Below are 14986 nucleotides of genomic sequence, written 5' to 3'. Positions count from 1 at the left end.
GTTCAACTCAGCCTGAGTGAACAGATACTTCAGACTCTTATGATCAGTAAAAATTTCAAACTTAACCCCGTACAAATAATGACGCCAGATTTTTAGCGCAAACACAATAGCAGCTAATTCTAGATCATGAATAGGGTACTTCTCCTCGTGAGGTTTTAACTGCCTGGATGCGTAAGCGATCACATGATCATTCTGCGTCAACACACACCCTAAGCCTTGAAAAGAGGCATCGGTGTAAACACTGAAACCATCAGATCCTGATGGTAACGCCAAAACAGGTGCAGAAGTCAGAAGTCGACGAAGCTCTCTGAAACTATCTTCGCACTCAGATGACCACTCAAATGGAACATCCTTCCGAGTAAGTTGCGTCAATGGTCTAGCTACCTGAGAGAAATTCACAATGAAGCGACGATAATACCCTGCCAGACCTAGGAAACTACGGATCTCAGCCACCGTCGTAGGACGTGACCAATTCAGCACTGCCTCAATCTTGCTGGGATCCACAGAAATTCCTTCCTTGGAAATCACATGACCAAGGAATACTACACGATCAATCCAGAACTCGCACTTACTCAGCTTAGCATACAATTGCTTCTCGCGAAGAATCTGCAACACAATCCTCAAGTGCTGGATATGCTCTTCCACACTGTGAGAATAAATCAAGATATCATCGATGAAAACCACAACAAACTGATCCAGAAAATCACGAAAGACTCGGTTCATTAGATCCATGAACACCGCTGGCGCATTCGTCAATCCAAATGGCATAACTAGAAACTCGTAATGCCCATATCGAGTACGAAATGCAGTCTTGGAAATATCATCATCTCTGACTTTCATCTGATGATAACCCGATCGCAAGTCAATCTTGGAGTAAACAGAGGTACCCTGAAGCTGATCGAACAAGTCATCAATACGAGGTAATGGATACTTGTTTTTGATCGTCACACGATTCAGCTGGCGATAATCAATACACAATCGCATCGATCCATCCTTTTTCTTGACAAACAAGACTGGAGCTCCCCAAGGTGAAACACTCGGGCGAATATAACCTTTATCAAGAAGATCCTGCAATTGCTGCTTCAATTCTCTCATCTCTGACGGAGCAAGACGATAGGGGGCACGAGAAATCGGTGCAGTCCCTGGCATTAACTCAATGCCAAATTCCACCTCTCTAACCGGAGGAAAACCAGGAATCTCATCTGGAAAAACATCAGGAAATTCACAAACCACTGGAATATCATCTATACCAACACTACCTGTGGAGGAATCAATCGCATAGATGAGGTAGCCTTCCCCGCCCGCCTCTAAAGCACGACAGGCTTTCAGAGCAGATATCACTGGCATCGGAGGTCGCGCTCCCTCACCATAGAAAAACCAACTAGAGCTCTCAGTCGTACGAAACTGAACAAGCTTCTGGTAACAATCCACGGTAGCTCGGTAGGTAGTCAAAAGGTCTATACCTAGAATACAATCAAAATCTTCCATCTCCAGGATCATAAGATTCGCAATCAATTCGTTACCCTCAAAATCTAAGGGACAACCCATCACTAGACGCTTAGCTAACACCGAATGACCCATCGGGGTAGAAACGGAAAGAATGACGTCTAGAGAAACATACGGTAACTTATGACGCTTAACAAATCGTGCAGAGATGAATGAATGTGATGCTCCGGTATCAATAAGAACAAAAGAAGGAATACCGCATAAACGAAAAGTACCTGCTATGACTCTCTCTGTCTCATCTGCAGCCTGATCCTGGTTCAGCGCAAAAACCTGACCTTGGGCACGAGGTCGAAGATTTGAACTACCCACTGCCTGACCCTGCCTCCTCTGCTGAACAGTCGTCTGAGATCCGGAACCAGATCCTGCTCCACCTCGCAACTGAGGACAATTCTTCTTGATATGACCCATATCTCCGCACTGAAAACAAGCTCCCGTGGCTGATCGGCATTGCTCCGATGGATGGTTCTTCCCACAATGCACACAAGAAACCTTCTTCTTACCAAAGCGAAAAACACCGCTAGACCGTGATCCAGATCCAGAAGAAGAAGAACCTGACTTCTTGAAAGACTGAGATCGAGGGCTCAAAGTACTCGGAGGTCTAGAAGAAAGAATAGCCCTACCACGCTGGAGACTGATCTCTGCCTGGCGACACCGGTTCACTAACCCATCATAAGAAGTAGGATTATCGCAGACAGTGACTCGATCAAAGATCTCCTGGTTAAGACCCTGGAGGAAATGGTCATACTTGGCCTCAGAACTGCCACTGATATGAGGAGCAAAGGGTAACAACTCGAAGAACTTCTGCTGATATTCATCAACAGACATACTACCCTGCTTAAGGTTCAGGAGCTCAATCGTCTTTGCCTGGCGAAGGGCTGGAGGAAAGTACAGCTGCATGAAAGCTGCACGGAAATCGACCCAAGTCACCCTACCCTGAGACTGGACTATTGGCGCAGAAGTCGATCGCCACCACTTGCGCGCACGGCCCTCGAGAAGAAAACTAAGGGTCTCTATCTTCTGCTCCTCGGTGCACTGGAATGCACGGAAACAACTCTCCATGCGCTCTAACCAATCCTCAGCATCATCGGGAGTCTCACCACCAACTAAAGGCTTAGGCCCCATCTGAATGAAACGGTGCAACTCAAAACGCCTAGGACCATCCCGACGATGACGATGTTCACGATGACGCCTACGATCGTCCTGGTCACCCCCAACGACCTACACTTCCCTGACTACTCTCATCACCAAATTGGTCAGCCATCGCTACAAGATAGAATGGGGAAAATGGTAAAATGGTCAACGAAAATCCCAAAACAGAAATCTATATCCCAAAATCGTAAGCATGCTCTGATACCATAAATGTAGTGACCCGTTCCAGAATCACCTACTAATCAAGAACTAAGCATGCGATTAACTTAATTAAAAACAATCAGAAATAAAGGCGGAAAACTGTCACCAAAAGATAGTTATACAACCCGATCGAAAATCCAGGACAACTCAACTAAAATGAAATATACGGTACAACCATATCGAATCAAAAAGATACCGAAGAACTAAACCAACCAGCTACTCAACGTCCTCCTCCTCCTCCTCCTGAGCTGTCCAACCTGAGGCCTGCCCCGTGGGAATGGGGTGTCCAAGATAAACAAAACCGAGGACATGAGCGATAAGAACGCCCAGTACAAAAACATGAGTATACAAACCTATATGAAATGCACATGCTATGATATGATACCAGGGTAGTCAAGAAACAGGAGTAACAAAGGATCTCAATATGCTCAGTCTAGAGGCGCCAAGTGGATAGTGCCACGCGGTACTCCTCTAGGTCACTGCATCCACTACAAGAACAGACGTGGACCTAAAATGTCCCGGATCACCGAAGCCCTCCGGACCCGTCGGCCACTGTGTACTCTCGGTGTCCATGCGTCCACAAGACAAGACAGGGCTGAGCGGCCCCACAAGATATAGCTTATCTCGAAAGAGATACAGCTCAACAGTAAAGGCTATCTCGAAGGAGATACGGCTCAACATGAAATGCAACATGCATCATACAGCGTGACATAATAGCATGCATCATATGACATATATCAATGCACCACATAATCATGCAACACATATAAGGATGTATACTCGACCAGGATATCTCGGATAGTACTTTCGTACCTCTATCACTGCAATCCTAATCCACTGGAAAACCAGACAAACAGGTCTATTCCAAGCCTATTCATCAAGTGAAAACCATCACTAAAACTTATCTACCAGACTTAACTAGATAATCCTGAAATAATAATGATACAATTCCAAACCTTCGTCCGTCGCTAGCCCGCTGATGCCGCTAGCTCCCAACTAGAGCACAGCTCCGCTACAAAGCCAGTAGCTCCCTGCTAGTGCCTGAACCTCGGGAAAGACTAGAAACCTCTCAGAAACGACTAAAACGCTCTGGAACGCTCTGAAATGGCGAGTAAGAAATGAAGCCTCGCGCCTCTATTTATAGCCAATGTTCGGACGATCCGATCCACTTCGGAAGCTCCGATCCGGTACACTTCGGACGATCCGAACCCACTTCGGACGATCCGAACCTTGCATGCGTTCTACGTGTCCAGCCACCTGTCTCGGACGATCCGAACCCTTGCTCGGACGATCCGAATTCTGCATGTCTGCCACGGGTCCAGCCACCTGGCTCGGACGATCCGACATCTGGCTCGGACGATCCGAACCATGATCGGACGATCCGAACCCGGTTCGGTCCTTCCGATCCCACCGAAAATAATTAATCCAATAATTAACTCAAATTAGGAATCGGGATACTACATGTTGATTGGTATATACGGATATTGTATAGCCAGTATTTTGGGATTGATTCTATCAGAGTTATTTCGAGTTTTATTACGAGATTATACTCCTTGAATTATTATTCCAAATTGAAATCAGAAATCCATAAAAGAAAGATAATTCAGAACGAAGAATATTCTGCTGTCGAAAGTACAGTAAAGTCGTCATGACATTGAAGAAACTACCTGAGAGACTGAGTCTGATATGAGGCAGCGATTTTCAGAATTATTTCGCTGATCCGAGTTTCTGATTGATTTTGTTGTACATTTCTTTCTTTGATATGATGTAATTATCTATGATTTCGGGGACGAAATCGTATCTTAGGGGGGAGAAATGTAATGCCCGGGAATTTTATTATGGTAATCTGATATAAATTGCTGGTAAGTGAGGTGATTATAGACGGAAAGGATTAGACTGGAAAAGATGAAGGAAAACACTAGATGTGTGCGAGGACAGAACACCTCGTGCATATGCGCGACCAGGAGGTGCGCATATGCGCGAGTTGGGCAGAGAACCTCGCGCATATGCGCGGGAGGAGGGCGCGCATATGCGCGAGCTTGTGCAATGATGAAGTGAGAGACCAGAAGGTCTCGCGCATATACGCCGAACCGAGGCTTGCATATGCACGAACGGTAGTATGCGGAGGCAGTAGGTCTCGCGCATATGCGCGGAAGTGGTGCGCGCATATGCACGAGCAGCCGTGATGTTACGCGCCGATGTTACGCGTAGAGACATAATGTCTCGCGCATATGCGCCTGTTGAGGTCGCGTATATGCGCGAGACGTGCTGCTCAAAGAAAGAGCCACTTGCCCCTTGCATGTAAGATATATACATATCTATAGTTAATCAGCAAGAAAACGAGAAAAAGGAATCCAGGGAAGCTTCAAATTCTCAAGTACTAGAAATTGTATTCTGTAAGATCCAGCCGTTCGATTTTCAATCCGAGTACATTACCGTGTTTCTATCGACGAAAGCTTCAAATGGACGTAAGTTTCTTACGTTTTTGTTATGATTTGAAAATTATGATACTGCCTGAATCAGATATGGTTGATATATGTTGTTCTTGACATAGTAGACATTGTATAATCAAGACCGGATTGAAGAACAGATACTGTAACGCCCAAGATTCGATGACTGTCCTCACTGTATCAAGACGAGTCTTTCCAGCGTGCTTATGTCCTCACTCACATGCACCCTCAGAAACTTCCCAGGAGTTCACCCATCCCAAAATTTCCCCAAGTCAAGCACGCTTAACTTTAGAGTTCTTATGTGATGAGCTACCAAAAAGAAGATGCACCTTCGTGATATGAGTAGTACCAATCAAATCTTTTAAGTCCTCTTCAACTGTACAGTCCATTACATTGAACAGTCTCGGAATCCCTCTCATTCCGGTGTGGGATCAGTTCATTCATGTTCCCTCCACCTAGAAGCCTTCCAGGAGCCGCTCATTGTCCGTGCAAACTCATGGCACTGGTGATCACCCCCCGCCCTCTTCGGCCCCGGGCCTCACATGCCCACCAGCTTCCACTTGGTTCGTCCCCGAACCACACCGTACTCGGAGTGGTCAGCTCTGATACCACTTGTAACGCCCCAGATTTGATGACTGTCTTAACTATATCAAAACAAGTCTTTCCAGCGTGCTTATGTCCTCACTCACACGCACCCTGAGAAACTTCCCATGAGGTCACCCATCCCAAAATTTCCCCAAGTCAAGCACGCTTAACTTTAGAGTTCTTATGTTATGAGCTACCGAAAAGAAGATGCACCTTCGTGATATGAGTAGTACCAATCAAATCTTTTAAGCCCTCTTCAACTGTACAGCCCATTACATTGAACAGTCTCGGAATCCCTCTCATTCTGGTGTGGGATCGGTTCATTCATGTCCCCTCCACCTAGAAGCCTGCCAGGAGCCGCTCATTGTCTGTGCATACTCATGGCACCGGCGATCACCCCCCACCCTCTTCGGCCCCGGGCCTCACAGATACCGTATGTAATTGTTATGATTTTTCAGAATTGATATGATCGAGATTGTACAGATTTGAGATTATAATCCGTTATTGTTGAGATGATGAGTTGTACTGATATTGATTATGAGCATGTTATTATATCTGTGATGTTAATACTGACGGGGTTATTGAGATTTTATTATTATGTTGTCAAAGCATCAGTACATTGATATTAATCAGATTCGCTATTGATTGAGATTTTATTGTTGTATAATTGACGTTGATCAGATTATGTCTTGATTTGATTATTGATCAGAACAAGTCTGGAATTGAGTTGTACATTGACAAAGTCTATTCGATATTGTCATTAACAGATTGAGTATGGACAAATCAAAATTCGAGACTTCGAATTCATCAGACCGAGAAGAGAAAGGTATAAGTCAATGTTGTATTGAGAGAACGACTCGAGTATGATATACTTGAGTTTCCCTAAATCACATACTTATTGTTATTGTGTGCATTGATTTGAATTGATATGCTTGTTCTATTGATTTATAGAAAGCATGTATTAGACGAGTATTAGACGATTGATCTTGTGACATAGGTGCTAGATAGTGATGTAATCATCACTGGCACATTGCACATTGTCACAGGATAGTGGTTTGGCGAAAGTGCCAAAGTCTGTGACGGATAGGTCAAGACACCAGATGTTTGGTTATATCGATGATGAATAGAATTGGAATTTCTTTTATTACTGATATTCGATATGGAATGCCAAAGTCTAGAAACCGGGATCCTTAGACTAGGATTGAGTCTTGTCTTTGACGTGGAGTCATGAGTCTGGTTGACAGTTTTATATTGATTACGTTTTCAGATTTTGATACGTATGACTGATATTTATTCTATGCTTTTATATTGATATATGATTGCATGTTCGTTGATTTATACTGGGATGTATTTCTCACCGGAGTTATCCGGCTGTTGTCGTGTTTGTATTTGTGCATGGCAACAGGTGGGACAGGATCGGGGTCGAGGAGATGAAGAGAGATCGTGGTTAGAGTGGAGACTACAGACCTTGATTAGAGATAGGGTTTGGACACTTGATATTTAGTTGTTAAACCTTAGTTTGAATGATCTTATATAGTACAAGACTTGTACTTTAATACTGACATGTATACTAGAAGGTATTCCATCACGTTCCGCATTTAATACTGTATTTAAAAAAAAAATTAGACCTTGTTTATTATAATTGATTTAATTGTCCCAATGATGATTAAGAGCATGATTAGCGTCCGGGTCCCCACACCCGACGCTATCATATGATCATCCCTTATACTTGATTGAGGCTGGTGTACCAGCTCGAGCATTGATTTGATAGCGATTCGATTGATTCCGATATATGCTCAGTTGATGGGCATTTATATCTCCACGACATACATGCATTGCATATCATATATCATTGTGTAGATATCTGTTGTATATATGATGGTTGTTCCATACGGAGCATTGATCACCCCCAAAGGAGGATGTTGTTGTCTTTGTGTGTGGACAATGGCAGGTACTTCAGGTTATCAGGAGACCGGAGATGGTACTTCTAGAGGGAGTCATGTTTGATTTGAGGTTTAGTATTCTATCCTATTATATATGTATATGTATCTATATACCGGAGTATGTCTCGAGGATATGAGTTGTTTGTAGGTACTTGGTTTTGATTATGTGTGGGCATGTTTTATTAGGTGAGATGAAATAATATTTTTAGTATTCAAATAATATATTTTGGGCTTATTGTAAAGAAAATTTAAACTTGTTTTCTGCTGTAATTAATTAACCCTAATCAAATTGCATTGTAATAACAATTAGGAGTTAAGGGCCCACAAAATTTGAGGTTGTGAAAGTTGTTGATGATAGTATTGATGAGTCGAATGATGTTGGACGATACACAGTGGAGGCTGAATCATTAGGTAGGAAAGGAGTGCCTAATTTGTCTACTATGGAGGAGGATAATAGGAAAGAAGAAACTTTTTTGCTGACATCAATTGAGAAACAACATATTTCTTTTGATCAATTGAAATTTATTGAAAATGAGTGAAAAAATTGTGATATGGTCGAAAGAAAGAGTAAACAAAAAAGTGAGTTGGCCATAGAGATGAGAGAAAAAGAAAAAGAAAAAGAGGTCTGTGGGGACCCGGACGCTAATTATCTTCTTAATCGTAATTTGGACTAATTTAATTAATTACAATAAACAGGGTCTAAATTTTTTTTAAAATTGCGGAACGTAATGGAATCAAACTCCTATACATATCAGTATAAAAGTATAAATCTGATACAACATACAATCATTTACATCGCAGGTTCAACAACTAACTATCAAGTGTTTAAACCCTATCTCTAGTTCAAGTCCGTAGTCTCCACTCTAATCTCGATCTTTCTTCACCTCTGTGACCCTGAACCTGTCCCACCTGTTGCCATGCACACATACAAACACGGCAACAGCCGGATAACTCCGGTGAGAATAAAATCCCAGTATAAACAATGTATCAATGCAATCATATAAAACATATATAAAAGCATAATAAACATCAATACATGTATCTAATCTGACCACATGAATCAATACAAATCTGTACCTCAATCTAGGACTCATTTCTAATCTAGGGATCCCGATCTAATTTAGACTTTGGTATGCTGTATCAAATGTCCACAATAGACGTCGATCTACATATAAGCTCATCGATATACCGTAAGTCTAGAGTCTTAGCGGTTCTGTCAAAGACTCGGCGGTTCTGCCCTAGCTAGGCTGATCTGCCCTAGCCTCGAATTCTTGTTCTGCTATAATTCAATAGACTAAACATATCAATCTGATAATTTGCAAATATCAATGCAATAAAATAAAGTATGTGATTTAGGGAAACTCAAGTCAAACCTAACTCGAGTTGTGCAATCCCGAATCAACATTTAATTATACCTTTCTTTCTGTCGCTCTGATACAATCGAAGTCTCGATTCAAAGTCTGTCAATGTTCAATCTGGCAACAACAATATCAATATACTGTATCAATATTCTATTCAAATCAAGACATCTTTATCTTATCAAATTCTGATGGTACAACAGTACAATCCTGCGATACCGGTAATACCATATCAGTATATACCAATTCTAATAAAATTGGTACCAAGTCTCTTTGAACAATGTACTTAAGCCAGGAGGTCATGGGTTCGAGACTTGGGGAGGTATCACTCCACCAACCTGGTGTGGAGAGTCCTATGAGTAACGATGCCTATGGAAAGCCCGTGAGGGAAGAGTTCCAGAGGGGCTAAGGCCCATAGAGCAGAGCCCAAGATCGGGATAGCCTTGGGTCGTTACAATAAAAGGCGCCTTTTATTGTAACGACCAATTACAGGCCCAGTGGACCGCCCATACGGCCCACTGCCTCGATCGACCCAAGGCTATCCCGATCTTGGGCTCCCTCTATGGGGCCTTTTCCCTCACGGGCTTTCCATAGGCGTCGTACGGGTTACTCATAGGATCTCTCCTTCCCTACCAAAGGATTTCTTTCGCCTCCCCAAGACTCGATCCCATGACCTATAGGATAAGTACATAGACATCAAGAGTCTTGGTACCAATTGAGCTATATGTATATTGGAGACATTTTATGTCTCATTATTGTTCAAAGGGAATAAAAGAGAAATACCATCTCATTTCTATGCTATTGTTATGATATTCATTGATTCATAGTTTACAGTTAGAGTTTTGAGGAACAAAGAGATCGGCATCGTTAAAGTCCTTTGGAGGAACCATTTGATCGAAGAGGCTACGTGGGAACCCGAGGATGAGATGAGAGAGAGGTATCCTGAGTTGTTCGTGTAGTGACGTCAATTTCGCGGACGAAATTCCTCTAAGGAGGGGAGATTGTAATAGCCGAGCCCGGTGTACGGTACGGTTTAAGTTTTATGTGTTTATTGGGTTTTATGATTTAGATGATTTGAGTTGTGTTATGGGTTATAGTTTAGTTGGTATTATTGTTTGTGGCTTGGTTGTTGTATTAGATGTTGTTGGTTGCGTCGTTTCAGCGTTGCGGATTGATTTTAGTTGCTTTGGATTGCTTCTTGGCCGAAGCTGTACCGCACCCGCACTCATTGTACGGGCTGCACCCGCGGTCTCATTTATTGGATTTTGGGAGTTTGGCCGTGGCATCACCGCACCCGCGGCAGTGCAACGACCGCACCCGCGGTGAGACCGCACCCGCGGTATCTGCAGCACCGCACCCGCGGTCATCGTGCATGGATTTTAATTTGGTTGGCCGAAGGCATAGCGCACCCGCGGTGCTTGTGGCAGCGCACCCGCGGTCTTGTATTATTGAGGTATGGGCGAAGCTTTAAGTTGCTTTTTGGTTGAGTTGACTTCACTTTTCACCTTTCCTTTCCTCCATTTTCGAGATTTCTCTCTAGAAACAAGGGTTTCCTTCATTTCATTTCATTTCCTAGCTTTGATTCTTGGATTTGTTTGGATTTCCGAGTTGAGATCGAGCTTCTACGTGGTGAGAGGAAGCTAAGGTAAGTTTTTGGTTGAGTTCTATCATGGTGTTGGAATTGAGATGCTATAGGTTGATGTTTTTGATGGTTCAATGGGTTATTTGACTTGTATTTTTGGATATAGAGTTGATATTGGTGTTATTTATGGATTATTGTTGTAGGTGGTGTACCAAGAGTATAGTTTGGAGGTGTTCTATTGGTTTGTAAGTGGAATTTCATCCCTTCGCTCACATGATGTTATATGTATTGTATTTCAAAGGTTTCAAAGTGTTATTCCCTTCAATTGATCCATTGTTATGTATTGATTTCATTGATTATCTATTGGAGGCATTGTATGTCTCATTTATTAAAAAGGGAATACAAGAGAAAAGATATAGTTTCCAAAGTGATTGTTTAAATGCTATTGAGAATTCAAATGTTTTATTGGATTGATTTAATCATAGTCAGAGCATTGCATGCAATTAGTTGATCAACGCCCATAGGCTTATATCCCTCAGAGTTATCGGTTTATAATCGATTTGGGATACAAGCACCACAGTCAGAGATACTATTGATATCAATCCAACCAGAGAAAAGAGAAATATCATCTTATTGCTATCTTATTGCTACAGTTATTGCTACAGTATTCATGTTTCAGAGTTGATGGTATTTATGATTTCAAAGTCATGTTTTACAGAGTATACTATGTATCATTGCTATGTAGAGTTCCACTTGCTGAGTTTTTATACTCATTTCAGTTATTTTCATGTTATGCAGATAAGAGCGACGGACCAGGACATTGATTGTGGCCGAGAGTCATATGCATACGAAGATTGGAAGGATGATTATTTTGTTATCATTTTGGGACATGATCATAGAAATGATTATTTTGTATATCATTTGAATGATCATGTATTTATTTTGTAAACATTTTTAAGAAATGTATTTTGAAACTCCTTCCATTTGAAAGAAAATTTTAAATTCCGCTGTATTTTTATCGTTACGGGTCAGGGTGTCACATCAATCTTAATCAATTCCATTCTGAAAATCATAACAATTCCATATGATATTTGTTTCTTAATCTGACTTCGATTCTACGATATCTAACATGTCAAGAACATCATATATGAATCCCATTCAATTCTGACAATATCATAATTTCAAGACATGTCAAAACGTAGTCAAACTTACGTCCTGTAGTAGCTGTCGTTTCTAGGAACACTGTACTGAAGTCAAAATCAGACGGATGGATCAAAGTGTAAAGGCGTAAGGATTTTTCTTAAGAATTCTCTGAAGCTTCTCCTCGATTTCTTGCCATTCTCTCTAAGGTTTTCTGAAGGGATAACTTATATATATCAAGTTGCATGTTAATGAAACGTGGCTCATCTTTACACATTTCAGGCGGCACTCGGGCGGTCACAACCTACCGCTCGGGCGCCGAAACTTCTGTCCAAGTACTCGGAGTGTTACACATTGGCGCTCAGGCGGTCAAAAACTACCGCCCGGGCGCCACCTCTTCTGCCCGCAACATATATTTGATGAACACTGGCGCTCGGGCGGTCAAAACTACCGCTTGGGCGCCAGACTCTCTGTCCATAATCTATCCTTGTAATGCATTGGCGCTCGGGCGGCCCTTTTCTACCGCTCGGGCGCCAACAATTATGTACACAATATATATAAATCACAGGCTTCACGCAATCTGGTCTCGGAATGGTCCATCTATAATCATATAAATTCAAAATTCAATAATCTCATATTAATAGAATCAAAATCTCGGGCATTACATTTCTCCCCCCCTAAGATACGATTTCGTCCCCGAAATCACAGGCAATCAATCGTATCAATAAGGAGTATATACTGAAACTGTATAAGAAATTTACATTATCAAAATAACTCTTGGAATTCTTGTCTCATATTTGATTCAGTCTCCCAGGTGGCTTCTTCAAAGCTATGACGAGTCCATTGAACCTTTACAAGTGGAATAGTCTTCGTTCTGAGCTATTTTTCTTTACGATCAATAATCTGAATTGGTTTTTCAAAATAGCTCAACGTCTCATCCAGTTCGGCCTCGTCTGGTTGAATAGCATGTGAAGCATCAGGAAGGTATTTCCTTAATAACGATACATGAAAGACATCATGTATCCCGGATAATGAAGGCGGTAAAGCGAGTCGATAGGCACGATTTCCTATCTTCTCGAGAATCTCATAAGGCCCAATGTATCGTGGAGACAGTTTCCCTTTCTTGCCAAATCTGACAACTCCTTTGAAAGGTGAAATCTTTAAAAATACTCGGTCTTCTGCCTCAAATACCAACGGTCTACGTCGAACATTGACATATTTGTCATGTCTGTCTTGCGCTGCCTTCATTTTCTTTCGAATTATCTTCACTTTTTCTATCATATCTCTGATCATGTCAGGTCCAATTTCATGCACTTCAGAGATATCATCCCAATAGAGAGGGGATCGACACTTCTTTCCGTACAACGCTTCGAATGGTGCCATCTCAATACTTGTCTGATAGCTGTTGTTGTACGAAAACTAACAAAGTGGTAATGCATCTTGCCAATTAGTGCTAAAATCAAGCACCACTGCTCTAAGCATATCCTCCAGTGTCTGGATAGTCCGCTCTGACTGTCCGTCGGTCTGTGGATGATATGTGGTACTCAAATGTAACTTCGTACCGAGATCCTGCTGCAAAATCTGCCAGAAGTGCGAAGTAAATCGAGGATCATGGTCTGATACAATTGACTTCGGCACTCCGTGCAATCTGACCACTTCTCTGACATAGATCTCTGCCATCTGGTCAAATCTGTACGTCATCTTTTACGGAATAAAACTTGCGGATTTGGTCAATCTGTCAATCACGACCTAAATCGCATCACAACCTCAGGAGGAACGTGGTAATTGTGTCACAAAATCCATGGAAATGTGATCCCATTTCCATTCAGGAATGGACAAACTCTGTAATAATCCTCCTGGTTTATTTCTTTCTGCTTTCACCTGCTGGCAATTCAGACATTTGGAAACAAATTCGGCGATGTCAGTCTTCATTTGTTTCCACCAGAACTGTCTTTTCAAATCATTATACATCTTTCTGCCACCAGGATGAATGCTGAATCGACTGTTATGCGCTCCTGATAATATCTGTCGTCTAAAATCTGAAACATTCGGCACAACCAGACGATTATTCACATACAATACGTTATCACATACCTGATACTCCGATCGATGCCCTGTTCTGACCAACGATACTGATTTTTGTACATTCTGATCAACTTTTTGAGCTGCCTTAATCCTCATAATCAGCTCTGGTTCCACTTGCACCGTATAAAGTCTCAACGGTCGATAATCTGTTTCAAATGCTAATCCAGACAAACAGCAGTCTTCTATTAAATTTGAAACACCGATCGTCGACAAGGGTAAAGAACATACCTTTCGACTTAGTGCATCAGCTGCTGCATTAGACTTTCCCGGATAGTATATGATTTCACAATCAAAGTCTTTAAGCAAATCAAGCCATCTTCGTTGCCTCATATTCAATTCAGATTGTGAAAACAGATATTTTAAACTCTTATGATCATAATATATCTCAAACTTCTCACCGTAAAGATAGTGTCGCCATATCTTTAATGCAAAGACAATGGCTGCCAATTCAAGGTCATGAATTGGATAACGGGTCTCATGTGGTTTAAGCTGTCTAAAGGCATAAGCAATAACATGCCCTCGCTGCATCAGCACACATCCCAACCCTCTATGAGAAGCGTCGCAATAAACCACAAAATCACCAGTACCGGATGGGATAGTCAACACCGGGGCACTGGTCAACCGCTTGTTCAACTCCAGAAAACTGGTCTCGCATTCTTCAGACCAAACAAATGGAGCATTCTTCTGAGTTAGCTGACTAATTGGTTTAGCAATACTTTAGAAATCTTTAATAAAACGACGGTAATATCCCGCTAAACCCATGAAACTGCGAATTTCGGGCACGGACGTCGGTCTTGGCCAAGAAATCACGGCTTCCACTTTACTGGGATCCACTGATATCCCGTCTCCGGATATAATATGACCCAGAAATACTACCTGTCTTAACCAAAACTCACATTTCGACAGTTTAGCATATAACTCCTCAGCCCTTAAAATTCGCAACACAGTTCTTAAATGCTCAGCGTACTCACTCATATTCTTTGAATA

Source organism: Primulina eburnea, chromosome 7 (genome assembly GCF_022965805.1).
Source record: "Primulina eburnea isolate SZY01 chromosome 7, ASM2296580v1, whole genome shotgun sequence".
Lineage (NCBI taxonomy): Eukaryota > Viridiplantae > Streptophyta > Magnoliopsida > Lamiales > Gesneriaceae > Primulina > Primulina eburnea.
Note: the sequence above shows the minus strand (reverse complement) of the source record.